The sequence below is a fragment of the Tachypleus tridentatus genome, chromosome 7, assembly GCF_004210375.1.
Source record: "Tachypleus tridentatus isolate NWPU-2018 chromosome 7, ASM421037v1, whole genome shotgun sequence".
Classification (NCBI taxonomy): domain Eukaryota; kingdom Metazoa; phylum Arthropoda; class Merostomata; order Xiphosura; family Limulidae; genus Tachypleus; species Tachypleus tridentatus.
This window is the reverse complement of record NC_134831.1, coordinates 41,024,400-41,042,687: the sequence shown is the minus strand read 5'-3', so window position 1 is coordinate 41,042,687 and position 18,288 is coordinate 41,024,400.

Genomic DNA, 18,288 nt, shown 5'->3' with positions numbered 1-18,288 from the left:
TTGGAACATTAAGAACAGGAAGATATTAGAACATTAATAACAGTAGATATTGAAACAATAAGAACAGGTACATATTGGAACATTACGAACCGTAGGTATTGGAACATTAAGAACAGTAGATATTGGAACATTAAGAACAGTAGGTATTGAAACATTAAGAACAGTAGGTATTGAAACATTAAGAACAGTAGATATTGGAACATTAAGAACAGTAGATATTGGAACATTAGTAACAGTAGATATTGAAACATTAAGAACAGTAGATATTGAAACATTAAGAACAGTAGATATTGAAACATTAAGAACAATAGATATTGGAACATTAATAACAGTAGATATTGAAACATTAATAACAGTGAATATTGGAACATTAAGAACAGGTTGATATTGGAACATTAATAGCAGTAGATACTGGAACATTACAAACAGTAGATATTGGAACAATAAGAACAGGCAGATAATGGAACATTAAGAACAGTAGATATTGGAACAATAAGAAGAGGCAGATAATGGAACATTAAGAACAGTAGATACTGGAACAATAAGAACGGGCAGATAATGGAACATTAAGAACAGTAGATACTGGAACAATAAGAACGGGCAGATAATGGAACATTAAGAACAGTAGATATTGGAACATTAAAAACAGTAGGTATCGAAACATTAATAACAGTAGATATTGAAACATTAAGAACAGTAGATATTGGAACATTAAGAACAGTAGGTATTGAAACCTTAAGAACAGTAAGTATTGAAACCTTAAGAACAGTAGGTATTGAAACATTAAGAACAGTAGATATTGAAACATTAGTAACAGTAGATATTGAAACATTAAAAACAATAGATATTGGAACATTAATAACAGTAAATATTGAAACATTAATAACAGTAGATATTGGAACATTAAGAAGAGTAGATATTGAAACATTAAAAACAGTAGATATTGGAACATTAAGAACAGTAGATATTGAAACATTAAAAACAGTAGATATTGGAACATTAAGAACAGTAGATTTTGGAATATTAAAAACAGTAGATACTGGAACATTAATAACAGTGAATATTGGAACATTAAGAACAGGTAGATATTGGAACATTAAGAACAGGTAGATATTGGAACATTAATAGCAGTAGATACTGGAACATTAAAAACAGTAGATATTGGAACAATAAGAACAGGCAGATAATGGAACATTAAGAACAGTAGATATTGGAACAATAAGAACAGGCAGATAATGGAACATTAAGAACAGTAGATACTGGAACAATAAGAACGGGCAGATAATGGAACATTAAGAACAGTAGATATTGGAACATTAAGAACAGTAGATATTGGAACATTAAGAACAGTAGGTATCGGAACATTAAGAACAGTAGGTATCGGAACATTAAGAACAGTAGATATTGGAACATTAAGAACAGTAGATATTGGAACATTAGTAACAGTAGATATTGAAACATTAAGAACAGTAGATATTGGAACATTAAAAACAGTAGATATTGGAACAATAAGAACAGGCAGATAATGGAACATTAAGAACAGTAGATATTGGAACAATAAGAACAGGCAGATAATGGAACATTAAGAACAGTAGATACAGGAACAATAAAAACGGGCAGATAATGGAACATTAAGAACAGTAGATATTGGAACATTAAGAACAGTAGGTATCGAAACATTAATAACAGTAGATATTGGAACATTAAGAACAGTAGATATTGAAACATTAAAAACAGTAGATATTGGAACATTAAGAACAGTAGGTATCGAAACATTAATGATAGTAGATATTGGAACATTAAGAACAGTAGATATTGAAACATTAAAAACAATAGATATTGGAACATTAAGAACAGTAGATTTTGGAATATTAAAAAAGTAGATATTGGAACATTAATAACAGGTAGATATTGGAACATTAATAGCAGTAGATACTGGAACATTAAAAACAGTAGATATTGGAACAATAAGAACAGGCAGATAATGGAACATTAAGAACAGTAGATATTGGAACAATAAGAACAGGCAGATAATGGAACATTAAGAACAGTAGATACTGGAACAATAAGAACGGGCAGATATTGAAACATTAATAACAGTACATATTGGAACATTAAGAACCGTAGGTATTGGAACATTAAGAACAGTAGATATTGGAACATTAAGAACAGTAGGTATTGAAACATTAAGAACAGTAGGTATTGAAACATTAAGAACAGTAGATATTGGAACATTAGTAACAGTAGATATTGAAACATTAAGAACAGTAGATATTGAAACATTAAGAACAATAGATATTGGAACATTAATAACAGTAGATATTGGAACATTAAGAACAGTAGGTATTGAAACATTAAGAACAGTAGGTATTGAAACATTAAGAACAGTAGATATTGGAACATTAGTAACAGTAGATATTGAAACATTAAGAACAGTAGATATTGAAACATTAAGAACAGTAGATATTGAAACATTAAGAACAATAAATATTGGAACATTAAGAACAGTAGATACTAAAACATTAATAACAGTAGATATTGGAACATTAATAACAGTAGATATTGGAACATTAATAACAGTAGATATTGGAACATTAAGAACAGTAGATATTGGAACATTAGTAACAGTAGATATTGAAACATTAAGAACAGTAGATATTGGAACATTAAGAACAATAGATATTGGAACATTAAGAACAGTAGATACTGAAACATTAATAAGAGTAGATATTGGAACATTAAGAACAGTAGATATTGGAACAATAAGAACAGGCAGATAATGGAACATTAAAAACAGTAGATACTGGAACAATAAGAACGAGCAGATAATGGAACAATAAGAACGGGCAGATAATGGAACATTAAGAACAGTAGGTATTGAAACATTAATAACAGTAGATATTGAAACATTAAGAACAATAGATATTGGAAAGTTAAGAACAGTAGATATTGAAACTTTAAGAACAGTAGACATTGGAACATTAAGAACAGTAGATATTGAAACATTAATAATAGTAGATATTAGAACATTAAGAACAGTAGATATTGGAACAATAAGAACAGGCAGATAATGGAACATTAAGAACAGTAGATATTGGAACAATAAGAACGGGCAGATAATGGAAGATTGAGAACAATAGATATTGGAACGTTATAGAAAACATTTAGATATTGGAACATTATTAACATGTAAATATTCGAACGTTAAGAACAGGCAAAGAATGATTTTTGTTAAAAAAAACTGATCATAGAATTTTAAATGTGAACGAATATTTGAACTTTGAGGATTATTAGAGAGAGGTGTGTTAGGTACATATAAAGAAACCGAAGGGTCAAATGTACCCCTCCTCCCAATTCCATATCATTTAGAAATTTCACGCCCAATTATATAATGTGTTAATTAGTACTTTTGTGACTAGCCAGTAAAAACTGCAACATCTTCAAGAAAACATAATTATTGCAGTTATTTAAGTAAGTCTTCTGATAAGTCATGGGTGAAGTGTCTACTTCAGTGAATGAAACAAGGTTGGTGTGAAGATACGAACATGTTCCTCTAGTCATGGTTAAGTATAGAAAGTCAAGATTGGACATGTTTCTCTAGTCATGGTTAAGTATAGAAAGCCAAAATTGGACATGTTCCTCTGGTCATGGTTAAGTATAGAAAGTCAAGATTGGACATGTTTCTCTAGTCATGGTTAAGTATAGAAAGCCAAAATTGGACATGTTCCTCTGGTCATGGTTAAGTATAGAAAGTCAAGATTGGACATGTTTCTCTCGTCATGGTTAAGTATAGAAAGTCAAGAGTGAACATGTTCCTCAAGTCATGGTTAAGTATCGAAGGTCAAGATTGAACATGTTCCTCTAGTCATGGTTAAGTATAGAAAGTTACGATGTGAACATATGTCTCAGGTCATTATGAAATAAAAAAAGTGAAGGTCTTACATGTTCTTCTAATAACGGGATGAATTATCAACATGTTCTCTTCTGAGACTATTTGTGAAAATCAAGGGACTGAAATATTAACATGTTTTCCTGGTGATGGTTATATGTGGAAATAAAATGACAAAAAAGTAACATATTTCTGCTGTTGTAATTATGTGTGGAAATCAAGGTACTGAAATATTAAAAATTTTCGCTTGTGGTGGTTACTGTGTGAAAATCAATGGACAGAAATATCAACGTTTCCATAGTAGTGGTTATATGTGGAAATCAAGAGATTTAAGTATCATTATGTTTTCTAGCAAAATTTTACTGTTGATATCCAAGGTATATACATGCAAACTTTTCTTAATGGTAATGACGTGCAATACTTAGAAACGCTTGTTTGTTTTAATATTCAACTTGTTAGAAGTCACATTTAGAAGAACTCTGAATTCTATATATTGAAGGTTAGCCGCATATAAAGCTTTATTATTGTTACTGTTGTTGTCCTTTTTTTTTCTGCTTGGAGACGGTGGGACAGTAAACAAATAGCATTACTGGCATTAACGTATGCTTGTTAAAATTGTTCTTATTATATATATTGTGCAGGTAAATACTTATATTGTACTGAACATCTATGTAAATAAATTTATTTAAACGTTTATGTACATTCTGATGATAAAAGTTATTTACATGAAACAAGCACACACTGTTACATACTACTAGATATACTTAACGAGGGTCCACGAAAGTGTTCTGTTCCAAGAGTAAATAAAACTAAGAGTAACAAATATTTTTATTTCTTGTTTTATGTCATGCTGTGTTGTAGCCTACAAATGTGTACAATTCTTCTTGTGGTTCACTGCATGCCCACGTTTTCCTGACGACAGAATAAATGGTAACGCTAAGCGTTCATTATGTGACATCATTTTAGTGTCTACTGACTGATTGAGAGACAACACGTTACTGTATAGTGGTTAGGGAAAATAAAGGGAATTTGGTACTAAGTACATAATAAAGCCTGCAAAGTAAACTATACAGTATTAAGTACATACTGGAGTGAAGAAAGAGGAAACTAATGAAACTAAAGTGTGTCAGAAATGAGATGTGGTACTAAATATATGGAGTACACACAGAGTTAGATATGGGAACAGAGATACACTCTGGAGGCTGTAAAGAGATAATTATTTTACCTCCTTGTTAACCTAAATACATTCAAATAAATCACCCAAATTTTTATGATATTTTAATCCCTTAGTCAAATAAATTGATCATTTTTCACTTGCACATCTGGCACACAATATTAATTATATTGGGTGGATTTTGTTCTCTGTATTCAGGGAAACCAGAAATCATTGTAAGAAAATTATTTATTAGCGTCGTAAAAGTTTGTCCACGTAACTTCCGGACACTCTCTATTGATATATATAAATTGATGTTAGGTAGTGTTCTTACAGTAAACATACAATGTTAACACTTCCAACCTCAAAGACTCTTCACCATCCATCTGCTTGTCGATAAATCCTTTTAAAAAATAAAATAAAAAGTTATCTATTTAATAGTATCTACTCAACTGGTGAACTACCTGTTGTCAGGCGTTTCTCGTCATACTTGTTTCTTTGAAAACAATGTTGAGAAACCGTCATCACGCTGCCATAACAACTCGTTATTTCCAATCCGGGGATGTTATGCTTAATGTTATGCTTAATGTTTCGAGAGGCACTTTTGGTTGCATGGAAAATGGACTAAACGAATGAAAGATTCTGATCACTTGAAACTGTTAGCTCCTAAAACTTGATGAGAATTAACCTTCATCCCCTTGACTGCCAATCTCACAAGCCAGATAATCGTTAATCCCATTAGAAAGACCACTAAAGTATGCTAGTTATACTTCGAAATACATTATGTTTCGTATAAACCTGTACTGTGTGGAATTGGGGCTCAATACGCTGATATGTAGTTTGATTGTTTGTTTGGATTTTCTCCCAAAGCTACATGAGGGTTATCTGCGCTAGCCGTCCATAATTTAGCAATGTAAAACTAGACTCTCTAGAGGGAAGGCAGCTAGTCATCACCACCCACCGCCAATTCTTGGGCTACTATTTTACCAACGAATAATGGGATTGACCGAACGTTATAACGCCCCCACGGCTGAAAGGGCAAGCATGTTTGGTGGGATTCGAACCCGCGACCCTCGGATTACGAGTCGAACGCCTTAACACGCTTGGCCATGCCGGGCCTAGTAATAAAATAAAAACATTACAGAATTACGGACCTCCTACACACTGTTGAAATTAAAAGGAAATATTGGACACGAGAAACAACAATTGGGCATTATAAACAAATATTAAATTTCAAGCGTACCGTTTCAATTTATCTTCACAAATAAACGGGGGAAGACTAGCACATAATTTTAAATACCATTTTTATTTCTTACTTCAGAGTTCTTGTAGTGTACTGTTATCAATCATCTGCGTTCGTCTTACACGGAAATACAGCGATGCACTAAACAGAAATCGAAAACTTCCTTCACTGTTCAGAATGTGGTACTGCCGGCAACCAATAGGTGGCTTTACAGTGAATGAACAAAAATCGAACGCATAATTATCTTGGGACTGAAGTATCAGTGAACCCGGAAATGTAGTCGATTTTTGTCTTTGTTATTATTGCTTCAGTGAAATTCTTACTTAATAAAGACTGTTGTGTCGTTTTCTATTTACTTTGTTCTCGGAAGGTATCGATGCAAGGAGAATAATACAATCCATTAATTAAAATTGAAAAGCGATTAACGTTCGCTTCTGTAGCAGCTCGTTTAGGTTTACCGGCTTTGTTTGCGATAACGAGGTGGAAGGAAGAGAAACTGTAAAATAACTTTCAACCAACAGTTTCAAGAAATAAATAATTAAAATAGGCGGAATCGTGAAAATGATTTTGCTGCTTTATAAATTTTGATTAATGGCGTTGGGAAAATAGTTGTTGTTGTTTGTTCATTAATTTTTATATATTTTTTTATTTGCTGACATTTGTCTTTCATTCCAGTAGATTATCTTGGAGATTTCATCCACTTTAATATATGTCAACCTTCTTCGTGCCAATCAGTCAGAAACAATAAGGATGTTAGAGTGAAACTCCGTCACAAAAGAGCCCCCTCCACCACCACCCCCCTAGTGGCACAGTCTGCGGACTTATAGTGCTAGAACCCCGTGGTGGGCAGAGCACCAATAGCCCATTTTGTAGCTTTGTGTGTAACTTCAAGTAAAATGAATGTACGAGAAAATTAAAAAATAGATTATTTTTCTACTCTGCAGGTATTTTCATATATTATAATAATAATTACACATTCCTGTCTCGTGTTGGATTGTACACTTGTAACTTCACAATGACGTTTCGAACTACAATCAGAAATCTTCCTTCAGTGAAATATAAAGTCTACATCTGCTTCAAGGGTTAGGAATGTGTGTTTTTTTACGAGGGGAATCGTACCGCTGACTGCAGTGTTGTAAATCTCCGTAGACTTATCGCTGTACCAGCGGGGAACCTATATGGTTGGATATTACCAAACCAGTTTGGGCCATTCCTATCTATCCTTGAAAATTGTTTTCTCAGTAGAATATATTAAGAGACCATCAGCTAGCTGCACCATTTAACTAACCAACTGCATAATCATTTATGTTGTTCTGAATGACTTATAGTTTATATATAGGAAGTCCTTAATCAGCAGAAGGTGTCCAATGAAAACACGTTCAGAAGAATGCCGTCTTAAATCACAATACCTAGGGTAAAATACAAAACAAATGGATCTAATTTAGGCTACGAAATAGTTGCTTTAATCCGACAAAGGGTCAAGAAAAAACTTCAATTATCTGACAGCTATTTAATACGCAATCTGGTAGTGAAAAACATTTTTTCAAATATCTTCCAACGTTCTTGCAAACTCTTTTGATTTAATTTACTTACTTTTACAGCTTTTGTTTGTTTCATTAACGAATAAGAAATTAATCGTTAATACGAAAAATTCATATAATAAATATTTATAAATTTCCAGAATCAGTTGTGTAGGAAAGGATTAATTTAAATCATAGTGTTACCTTTATCTTAGGCCCAGCATGGCCAGGTGGGTTAAGGCACTCGACTCGCAATCCGAGGGTCGCAGATTCGAATCCCCGTCACACCAAACGTGCTCGCCCTTTCAACCGTGGGGGCATTGTAATGTCACAGTCAATCCCACTGTTCGTTGGTAAAAGAGTAGCCCAAGAGTTGGCGGTGGGTAGTGATGACTAGCTGCCTTCCCTCTAGTTTTACACTGTTAAATTAGGGATGGCTAGCGCAGATAGCCCTCGTGTATCTTTGGGCGAAATTTAAAACAAACCAAACCCGTATTTTAAAATCCCAATTTATCGATAAATTGATCAAATTAAACTCAAAGTTCTAGGCTTTTGAAAGAACCTACATCTGTAGAGTCGAGTATATTTCAAAGTTGACTTAATGTGTCTTTGTGAGTTAACCACGTATTGTTCGTATGTCTTTATTATGAGAACACATGCAACCCAAATGTCTACTACAGGAGCGAAGCAAAACTATGTTCGACGCATCTTAAAGTTCCAATTTCATCTCAAACTTCTTTTTGTCTTCGACAATTTGTTCAATTGTTTCATATAGGTCAACATTCTGTGCACGTGCTTCTTGGTTTGTTTACCCAAACAATACTGCTGCAGACCACAAAGTCAATAAACCTAGAAGTTTTCACCACTTCCAATGTTGCCTTAGGTCGTGTTTCTGGTGTTGGAACTTTACAGCGCCCTCTAGCGACATCACCAAATAGCCCAGTTATATTCGTGGCTTTGAAAACTATATATATATATATATATATAGCAGTGGCGGACAAAAGGTGCTCTCTCTTGAAAATGTTGTTAATTTGTTATATCTTTTATTAGATAACAGAAAAAATATGTAAAACTATATGTTTTTAAAACGAACTCGGCGAAATCTGTTTGAATATGATTTCAAGTCTCGATTTTAACACTGACTTTCGTAAATACCTGAACTTTTCATGATTTTAGTTTCATATTCTCATAAAGTATGTGATGCACGTGCTGTAGTTACTTAGATCTTCTTATTCCAATTAGCTACAAAATGATGAAAAGCGTTTCTCTGCAATAATCGAATGTAAAGATGAAACTCAAGATAACACAAGTTAAGCCTTCCCTTGTATATCACTACTGCTCCCCATCGACGTTGCATGCTTTCAATGAGTTTGTACAGATATTCCTGATTGAGTGAGTGCCATCCTTCTCTGAGTGCTTCAAAAAAATTCATATTCTGTGTTTGACTTTCATTAATCGGTTTAACTCAGCCCATAAATTTTCAATCGGACTTATATCAGGTGACTAACCTTACAATTTCATAACATCAATTCTCTTATATCTAAGATATCTTTTAACGACTCCACAATTGCAAAAAAACTTGTTTAATCAGTTTGTAGCTAATTGGAATAAGGAGATCTAATAAACTACAGCAGGTACACAACACATTTTATGAGAAAATGTAATTAAAATTATGAAATGTTCAGGTATTTATGAAAACCAGTGTTAAAATTAGGATTTGAGATCATATTCGGACAGGTATCGTTGAGTGCATTCTAATAAAAAACATAACAAATTAACAATATTTTCAGGAGAGTACACTTTTCTTGACAAGTGTTGAAAGAAACTACAATATTATTTAATCAGCCCCTTAGACGAAATTGCTGCGCATGCTTGAACCTAAATGTCTTAGATATAAAAGAAAAGTATTAATAAAATTCGTTGGAGAATATTCAAGTTCACAGACATAAAACTTAGAAAGAAAGAAACAGCGTTGCTCCCCTGCGAGAAACCCCATGGGAAATTCTCTCAAATACTCAAGTGAAGTGTTTTTAGAATCTGCAAGGGCGTATCCGGCTTTTTGAGCAGAGAAGAAACAATTAAAAACATAAAATGTATTTCTATACTCAGTTAACGCTACGCAATAAAATATTGCTGAAAACTACTGCGTAAATACATAGCCTCTTTATGAAATACCTGGAAATCATCTGGTGAGAAGATGTGATGATGTCATTAATCCATTGGATCGTACGTTGACGTCATACTTCCCACCAGATCAGAATCGTTAACCCAGTTCTCTCAACTGGTAATACTAAACAACTAATGAAGGGCAATGTGCAGTAAAAACAGAAACCAATGAACAAGATAAAAGAAACAGTTTCACACTAAGTCCGAAAACTGACCATAGGGCCAGATCTTCCCTATCATTGGTTAACAATTGTAGCATCATAGAGATCTAGATGACTATCCTTAATCCACTGCAACTGCTACAGGCTGTGTAATTTATTAACTTTATTAACAGTTGGCTTGATACGTTAAACTAAGGTCATGTCATTAGGACTGGTGGTTAGTTAAACTGCAGCAGTCTGTGTGATTTATTAACTACTAGCTGGGGTACCTGTCTTCTCGACAGAAGTTATGTGAATTCATGATTAATGAAAGGTTATCTTAAGACATGAAAAGTTGTTTCCTTCATATGTAAGTAAAAAAAAACCTAAGAGCCCATATAAACAGAAAATTTGAAACCGTAAATGTGCATACATCTCCCAATACACCCAACAAACCTTTACGCCAAATTTGGTGGAAATCCATCAACAGGGGCGAAGCAGTGGTAAAAAAACACGCAAAAGCACTCATATATCCACACCCTGCGAAGTATTTACAAGGACATACAACAGGCAGATGATGCCAGTGCATTAGATCTGCGTGAGACGTATTCATGACATCAAATGGATAAAAATAAAGTTCTCCGTGACGAGAAACGGGGAAATCGTAACCCCTATTGCAAATATACATGTACACAGAATAAAAATTTCGCAAATTTGGGGGTTGTACATCGCGTAATAAAAAGGTTTTTCTAGTATCATGTAAGCAAGAGTTTCATTATAGTATGATGTTAACAGTTAGTTGGAGATTACACTAAGGTCATGTCACTATAACTAGTGGATAAACCAGTGTAACAGGCTCTACTAAACAACTTGAAGTCATCCATTCACGTACAATTTATTACTCGATTTATTAACTGATAGTACTGTGATGTTTTAATGAAAATTCATTTCTGTTTTCCTGAATATTTAAGACGGTGAAGTTTTGTTTCCTCGGCGTTTGACTGATTACAACATATTACCATATTGTGATATTTTCCAACTTATGAATTCCAGTTCACTGATTTTTAGGCCTTGTAATATTATTTTGTGTTGTTTCTAAATCTTTCTGTCAATAATGATTGCCACGTGTTTTTATACGATTCTTATTGTATTAGTTGGCTTTTCTTTAGACTGTTCTCTGGCGATGTACAGGAAGCCCAGCTGTTACAGGAGTCTCGTATTAAACAATCATTAAGCGAACACAATTACAGAACGTCGGCGCTGTTTAATTTTATCAAACGGAAACTACGTTTATATCTCTATCATTTTTCAATTATGTAATGGCTCACTGGAGGAATAGTTAATAGTTTCTAGAGTTTTTTACTTTAATGTACATAGACTGTTATAAGTCTAGAGTTCATCAGAAGTTGCGAAGAAATAAAAAATCGCATTTTATAACATAAAAGTATACATAACATACGATACTTTACTTGTAACGGGGAGATTATGATGATAAAATAAAGTTATATTTAAAAACGTCGGTAACAAATACCATACCGAATAGTCTGTTGTGTCGCTGAAAGTGACCCTTTCACTAGCACATTAGTATGTCTGAGAACCCACACCTTTAGAAACCGGGTTTCGATACCTGTGGTAGGCACAGAGCACAGATAACTCATTGTGTAGCTTTGTGCTTAATTCCAAAACAAACAATCGTTAAAAGTGCAGGTCGTAACTATTTCCTAAAAGGAAACCTTCTTCCAAGTTATTTTAATTTTCAAAGTCTTCAGGTGAAAGAAAAACGTATTACCCGTCTTTTCCCTCCCCCACTCTTCCAGTTGACTTTATTTTTTAATATCCCAACAAATGTGTGCGAGAGCCAATTCTTTATGAAAACAAGAGTGAAACATCTTACCAAAGATGGGAAGTGATTGTTTGGTTGACTTGGCACGATTGTCGAACACTCTGACTCCGGAAAAAATAAACTCGGTAGTCAAAGAAGATGGGTCTTCAACTTTAAAAGAAGTCTTTGCGAATGACATATAACGTCGAAGACCGTCTGAACACTTTTCAAAATATTATTTACATTAAGAGGTTCTAAAACAAAGACGATTATGGCATTAGCGAAGTTATAGGTGTTCAATTTTATCAGTTTATTATTTATAGAACATGTGGCCTTTTATATTTTAAAATACTGATATATTCAAAGGAATTGCGAAATAGCTGAATTTCTGATGTTTGGGATTTTAGACCTGAATCGCGCCTTGATTGGAGACCCAAAAGTTTAGGTACAGCTTTCCCTAATTGAGAAATGCTAACCCGGAGAAGGTCAACGGCACTCTCCGTCTACACAGCTACTCTTAAACGAATATCAGGATTGACAGTCGCTTTTATAACACGGTTACAAATGAATGTGCACATAATCTTCTGAAGGAAAGTAAGAGATCGAACCTTTCGATCAGCAGTCCAGCACGCTAACCACTACTCCACATCCGACAATTAACTTAGAGGAGACGACACATACGTTATTGACTACGGCCACATTTGGTTCTTTCTCTGCTAAAAGTTTTATTGTAAATAACTTAAAAAATGTGCTTATACGCAAATATCCACACGTCTGTCTGCATTGTGTGGTTTGCGTTAGGTATATAATGAAATTATCCTAACATTACCGTTTGTTGTATTTCAGTATATACCTAACGCAGACCACACAATGACAGACGTGTGATATTTGATGTATGATATATAAAATAAAATGCATGCGTACCTAAAATAGTCACGTTCATGTACAACGAGAAGGTAATAAAGGTTGGGTTTCGCACATATAAACACTAATTTTCAAAGTGTTTTACGATTATATTTTATATTCTCGCTGTTTGTTTCTAAAGAATAGCTTACTAAATTCCAATGTTAACACAATGTGTAGTTATTTCAGTAACAAGATATTGTATGAAACAATACCATGTTTACTATAGAGGATGATCAAACCCATTTATGAAATTTTGTTCTTCCAATTTCGTGATTAAAGGGTCTGAGATTCGACACGTGACCTCGTTGAATATATTATACACTTTCAACCGATGGCACGTTATTAAAGTGACAGTTAATCACACTGTTCGGTTCAGAGAGTAGGACAAAGCCCTTGCGGCAGCAGGTACTTATGGTGGGCTGCCTCCAAAATTCGGTATAGATATACCTAATCTTATGTGTGCATAAGGTGCCGTCCCAGTTAATCAACCAGTTCCAATTGGTTTAAACTCACTTCCACCTTTGTAACACTTTATTCAAATACAAACACATCAAGAGCCTCTTTTGCGGTCGCCAGCTGACAGGACATGTTGCTCGAATCGCTTTCGAACTGTATTGGTTGTCGTAAATCATTTCCAGCCGTACCTCAAAAGAAGAACGTATCAATGATTTATAACCCTCTGTCAAAACGTATGTGAGGAAACGTGATTAACCCCTCTCTGTTGGCCATCCCCCCCTTTAGTAGAGAAATTACTCGTTCTTCTAGACTCTGTGGTTTCTTGAAGAATACTTCCAGTGTCATCCATCATTAGAGACCTATTACCCAGTCCATCTAGGTTTGAAGTAAATTATTGACAGATAGCTAGATGAACAGACAAAGCAATAGATATACATACAGACAAACAACCAGAGATATGGACAGATATAAAGGCGAGTAAACTTTTGTATTAAAAACAATCTAGCTAGTTGTTACAAGTCTGAAACAAAAACGGTTATTACAGCGAGAGAAAAAAAAAACTTCCTCCTTCACGAGTGTGTTTGTGTAATTACACTATGTAACACAAATTTTGTTCCTGGATAGTGTGTGTTATTTCTTAATTGCTTATGTTGTAAAAGTACAGAAAATGGCCATAATTCCCTTCAAACTTTGCTTTTGTGACCTGGATAATGAAATTTAGAAAATAACCAATTTTATATGTAAAAACGGGCAAATTTGCACTTTTCATTTACATAAGGTCTAAATAAAACAACATATGAATCAAGATTTACATGTGTTTGTACTAAAGTTACACAAAATTGAACAAAAATGTTTAGAAGTGAGTGTTTTTTTCGAGATTTGCGACTGTAATGTAAATCACTTTCACGTATCAGCCCCCCAAATATAGTCTTCCATCATGTTTTCGTTATACGCTCCTTGGTAGCGCCGTTCAAAGTCTAATATATCTTGGTGGAAGCGCTCGCCTTGCTTCTCTGAGTATGCTCCCATGTTCTCCTTGAGTTTATCAAGACGAGCGTCAAGGATGGACTTTCAGGGACATCCTGCAGCCCATTTTGCCAGTTCCACATAATTTTCGGCCTAGTAATTGCCCAAGAAGCCACGAGCCACTGCGACAAAGCTGTTCCAAGTTTTTTTTCCTTCCTACTGAGCTTCTTGAGGAATTCTGTGCACTCCAGGAACTTCTTTATTTGTGGTCCAACTAAGACACCAGATTTGACCTTTGCCTCAGACAGCTTAGGGAAGAAGTCTCGAAGGTACTTGAAGACTGCAGTCTCCTTAACAAGAGCTGTGATAAGTTATTTCATAAGACCCAATTTTATGTGCAATTGTGGGAACAACATCTTCTGGAGGTTCACTAGTGGGTCACACTTGACATTGTGCCTCCCCACAGAGAACACGGTCCATTGCAGCCAGTGTTTCCTGTTGTAATGCGCTGTAATGTCCCTGCTGTATAATATAAAATCTTGCTATTCAATCAAGCAAACATTATCCGTCTTACCTTCTACAGTTTTTGTGCAGTGCTCGCAGGTAAAATGAGGTGCCCAGAGTTTGTTTTGATCCCTGACAGGCATGCCAAAATATGCTTTGTAGGCTTCACACATTTTAGCAGATGTTGTGACAGAGTACTTTTTCGCTTTTGTCTTGATAAATTGGCCACATACATAGCAAAATGCGTCTGGAGAATGCTTACAGCTTCTTGATGCCATCTCTGATAAAATCAGATAGGTCTATGTGATCACCTAGGCACCTAGAACTAAATTGAAGTGGTGAGCCCCTGTATATATATTGCTATGGAAAGTTCTAGAAAATTCTAAAAAGGTTCTTGAAAATTCTCGTAAGTTCTACAACATTCTAGAAAGTTCTTGATAATTCTTGTTGTAAGTTCGAGAAAATCTTCTATCAGCTACTCAGCACTGAATCTATCTAGAATGTTCTGGAAAATGGGTAAATTTGAAAATTTCATTACCCAGGTCACAAAAGCAAAGTTTGAAGAGAAAAATAGGTCTTTTCCATTTACTTTAGGCATAAGCAATTAGAAAATAATACTTTCTGCCCAGGAACAAGAAAAGGTAAAAAATTTGTTACATAGTGTAATTGCGCATACATTGCATAATATCTGTAATTACATATTACATACACATATTTAAATAGGGGGTTTTATTTTCGTTTTGCAATTTCGCGTAAAGATGATCGAGGGCTGACTGCGTTACCCGTCTACAATTTAGCAGTGAAACACTCCAGGGAAGCAGCGAGGAAACACCACCCATCACCAATTCTTGGGTTACTCTTTCAGAACCAACGAATCGATGGATTGTCCTTCGCAAATACACCCTCATGTCGCTGTAAAGGGCGGGCATGTGTCGAGTATGGTATTCGAACTCGCAACCCACGGATTGCGAATTGTACACCTTAACCGACAGATTCGTTATATTATTCTGTGTGTAATGTTTTTCTTTTCGTTGTTGTTGTTTTACAAAGTAGCCACGAATTTTCTTATCAACAACCTAAAACTGATAACGGCAAAATGTGACAGATACACAGACATCACAACGATAACCACAAAATTCTAGATAGGTGTATAACATGAAACTCGATTGAATTTTTTAAACAAGGCATTTCAAAACTCGTACAATGCATAAAAAATCATCTGCCATTATAAATACAAGAATAGGGGTTAGAAAGTATATCATTAATACAATGGAATTAATTTAATCTTGAGTTATGTTTTCATTTAAAGGTTCCCATCACACCAAAACATGCTCGCACTTTCAGCTGTGGAGGCGTTATAATGTTACGGTCAATCCCACGATTCGTTGGTAAAAGAATAGCCTAAGGGTTGGCGGTGATGACTAACTGCCTTCCCTCTAGTCTTGCATTGCTAAATTAGGGACGGCCAGTGCAGATAGCTCTATTGTAGCTTTGAACGAAATTCAAAACAAACCAAATCAGACGTAGAAACACCTGTATCTGTTTTGTGTTCCGGGACACCAAACAAATTGTCTGAAGTTATGGAAAACTCAACCAAATCTCTCGAAAACATACTCATAAGAATACCATCTTCCTCACAGACATGCTGTAACCTTGTTAAAAATCACTTCATAAATGGCCAACATTCGTTAAGACTTCTCCATGTTGCACTCATCTGTAATAATGGGAAATTCACTGTTCTAAAACGTAGGAATACCTTTAAACATGCGCGATTCCAAAACATTTCGACAACGAAAACATAAATTAATACATATCTATCCCTGTTATGTAATAGGTAGGATCTTTTTTATATGTTTGTCCATGTTACATAATAAACAGAATCCCCTTATATATAGGTTCAAAATCAAGGCACTTGTGTAGATATTTGACATACTCAAACGATCAACGTTGTATAATAAGCAATAAAAAAATGTATTTCAAAAACCAATCAATCGTAGTAAAGGTATTACATGTTTTGACGTCGATCACGTCACTCTCAAGAGTGTGAAAAACAGCCGCTGTTATTTTCTTAAATTTTCTTATGAGATGATAAAAAAGCTAAAATCAATATTCGATGAAATAGATAAATATAGAGATGTTGTTTTCAGTATATGCCGTATTTTTCACATGTTGTTTTTAGTAAATGCCGTATTTTTCATATGTAAAATGTTTAGCAAGTTTTAAAAATATCTTATTCCCATTTATAGACCATTGAATAAAATTATTCAAATCTTAAAAATGAAACGGCACGTCTGTGTGTGCCATACCTCCAAGAGAAAAAGAACCTAGAAACTTAAAGTTTTCCATACATACCAAGTGAAGCCTGAAAGTGTGAACCTGGGTACTATTACTTATTTACGCGTGCGCATGCATATTTTTTTATGCAAAAAACATATACAAAAGAAATATAACCGCTATAACTCCAGAAGGCAAAAACCTAGAAACCTCAAATTTTGCACCCACACTAATTAGGCCTTGAAGGTGTGCACATGGGTATTACTTATCTTTATCTACGCGCGTCCGCACATTTGCATCTTTTTAAAGAGAGAAGGTAACAGAAAAGAAACTTCAAGAGAAAAGAATCTAGAGACTAGAAAGGGTGAATCTTTATATTACAAATAAAACACATGTAAACATGCTCGATTCGCGCGTACGCACTTGCCTGTTTATGTATGTGTGACTATCACAGCAAGCAAAAAAAAAAACATAGAAAAGAATATGTGACCACCACAGCTCCACGAAGAAAGAATATAAAACCTGAAATTTTGCACACATGCTAAAGACCCTAATGACACCATTATGGGTATTATTACTTTTCCACGTGAGTACACATACGCACCTTTTTAATGAGGCAAGCTGGCGAAAAACCATGTAGAAAATAAGTGGTCCCTTACATTGACAAATAATAAGTATACCCTGAGGGTGTGCGCCTGAGTATAATTACTCTTCCACGTGTGTCTAGCTAAATATGAATATTGTACTGGACATGTTACCCAGTGGGGAAAAGAACTGTTGTTTTGACTCAACAGAATAATGTGATGGCGAGCGATATTAGAGAAACAATTGAAATAATGAAACATGGTGAAAATACTTTCATCTTAATTACGGAAATCAGAAATTAAGTAGATGGCGTAATCTTTTATTAAATATATAAACAAGTAGTCAAATGGCCATAGCTTTGTATTTATATGTTACACGGGTTGCTTTTTACTTGGATGACGTCGGAACATGTAGAGTATCTTTGTGTCCATTGACTGTTTATAAATACAATTTTAATTGTACATTATACAACGTTAGTCGTTTGAGTATTTTAATACCCCTTGTGTGTATATATACACATATATCCATATACTATAATAAGCAGGGTTTTTTGTTGTTGTTGTTGTTGTTTGAAAGTTAAGTACAAGTTTTAGAAATCGTCGTGAACTGGTCAGTTTGCAATAAGAGTAACGAGTTGTAAAGAGAACCAAATTTAAGGGGAATG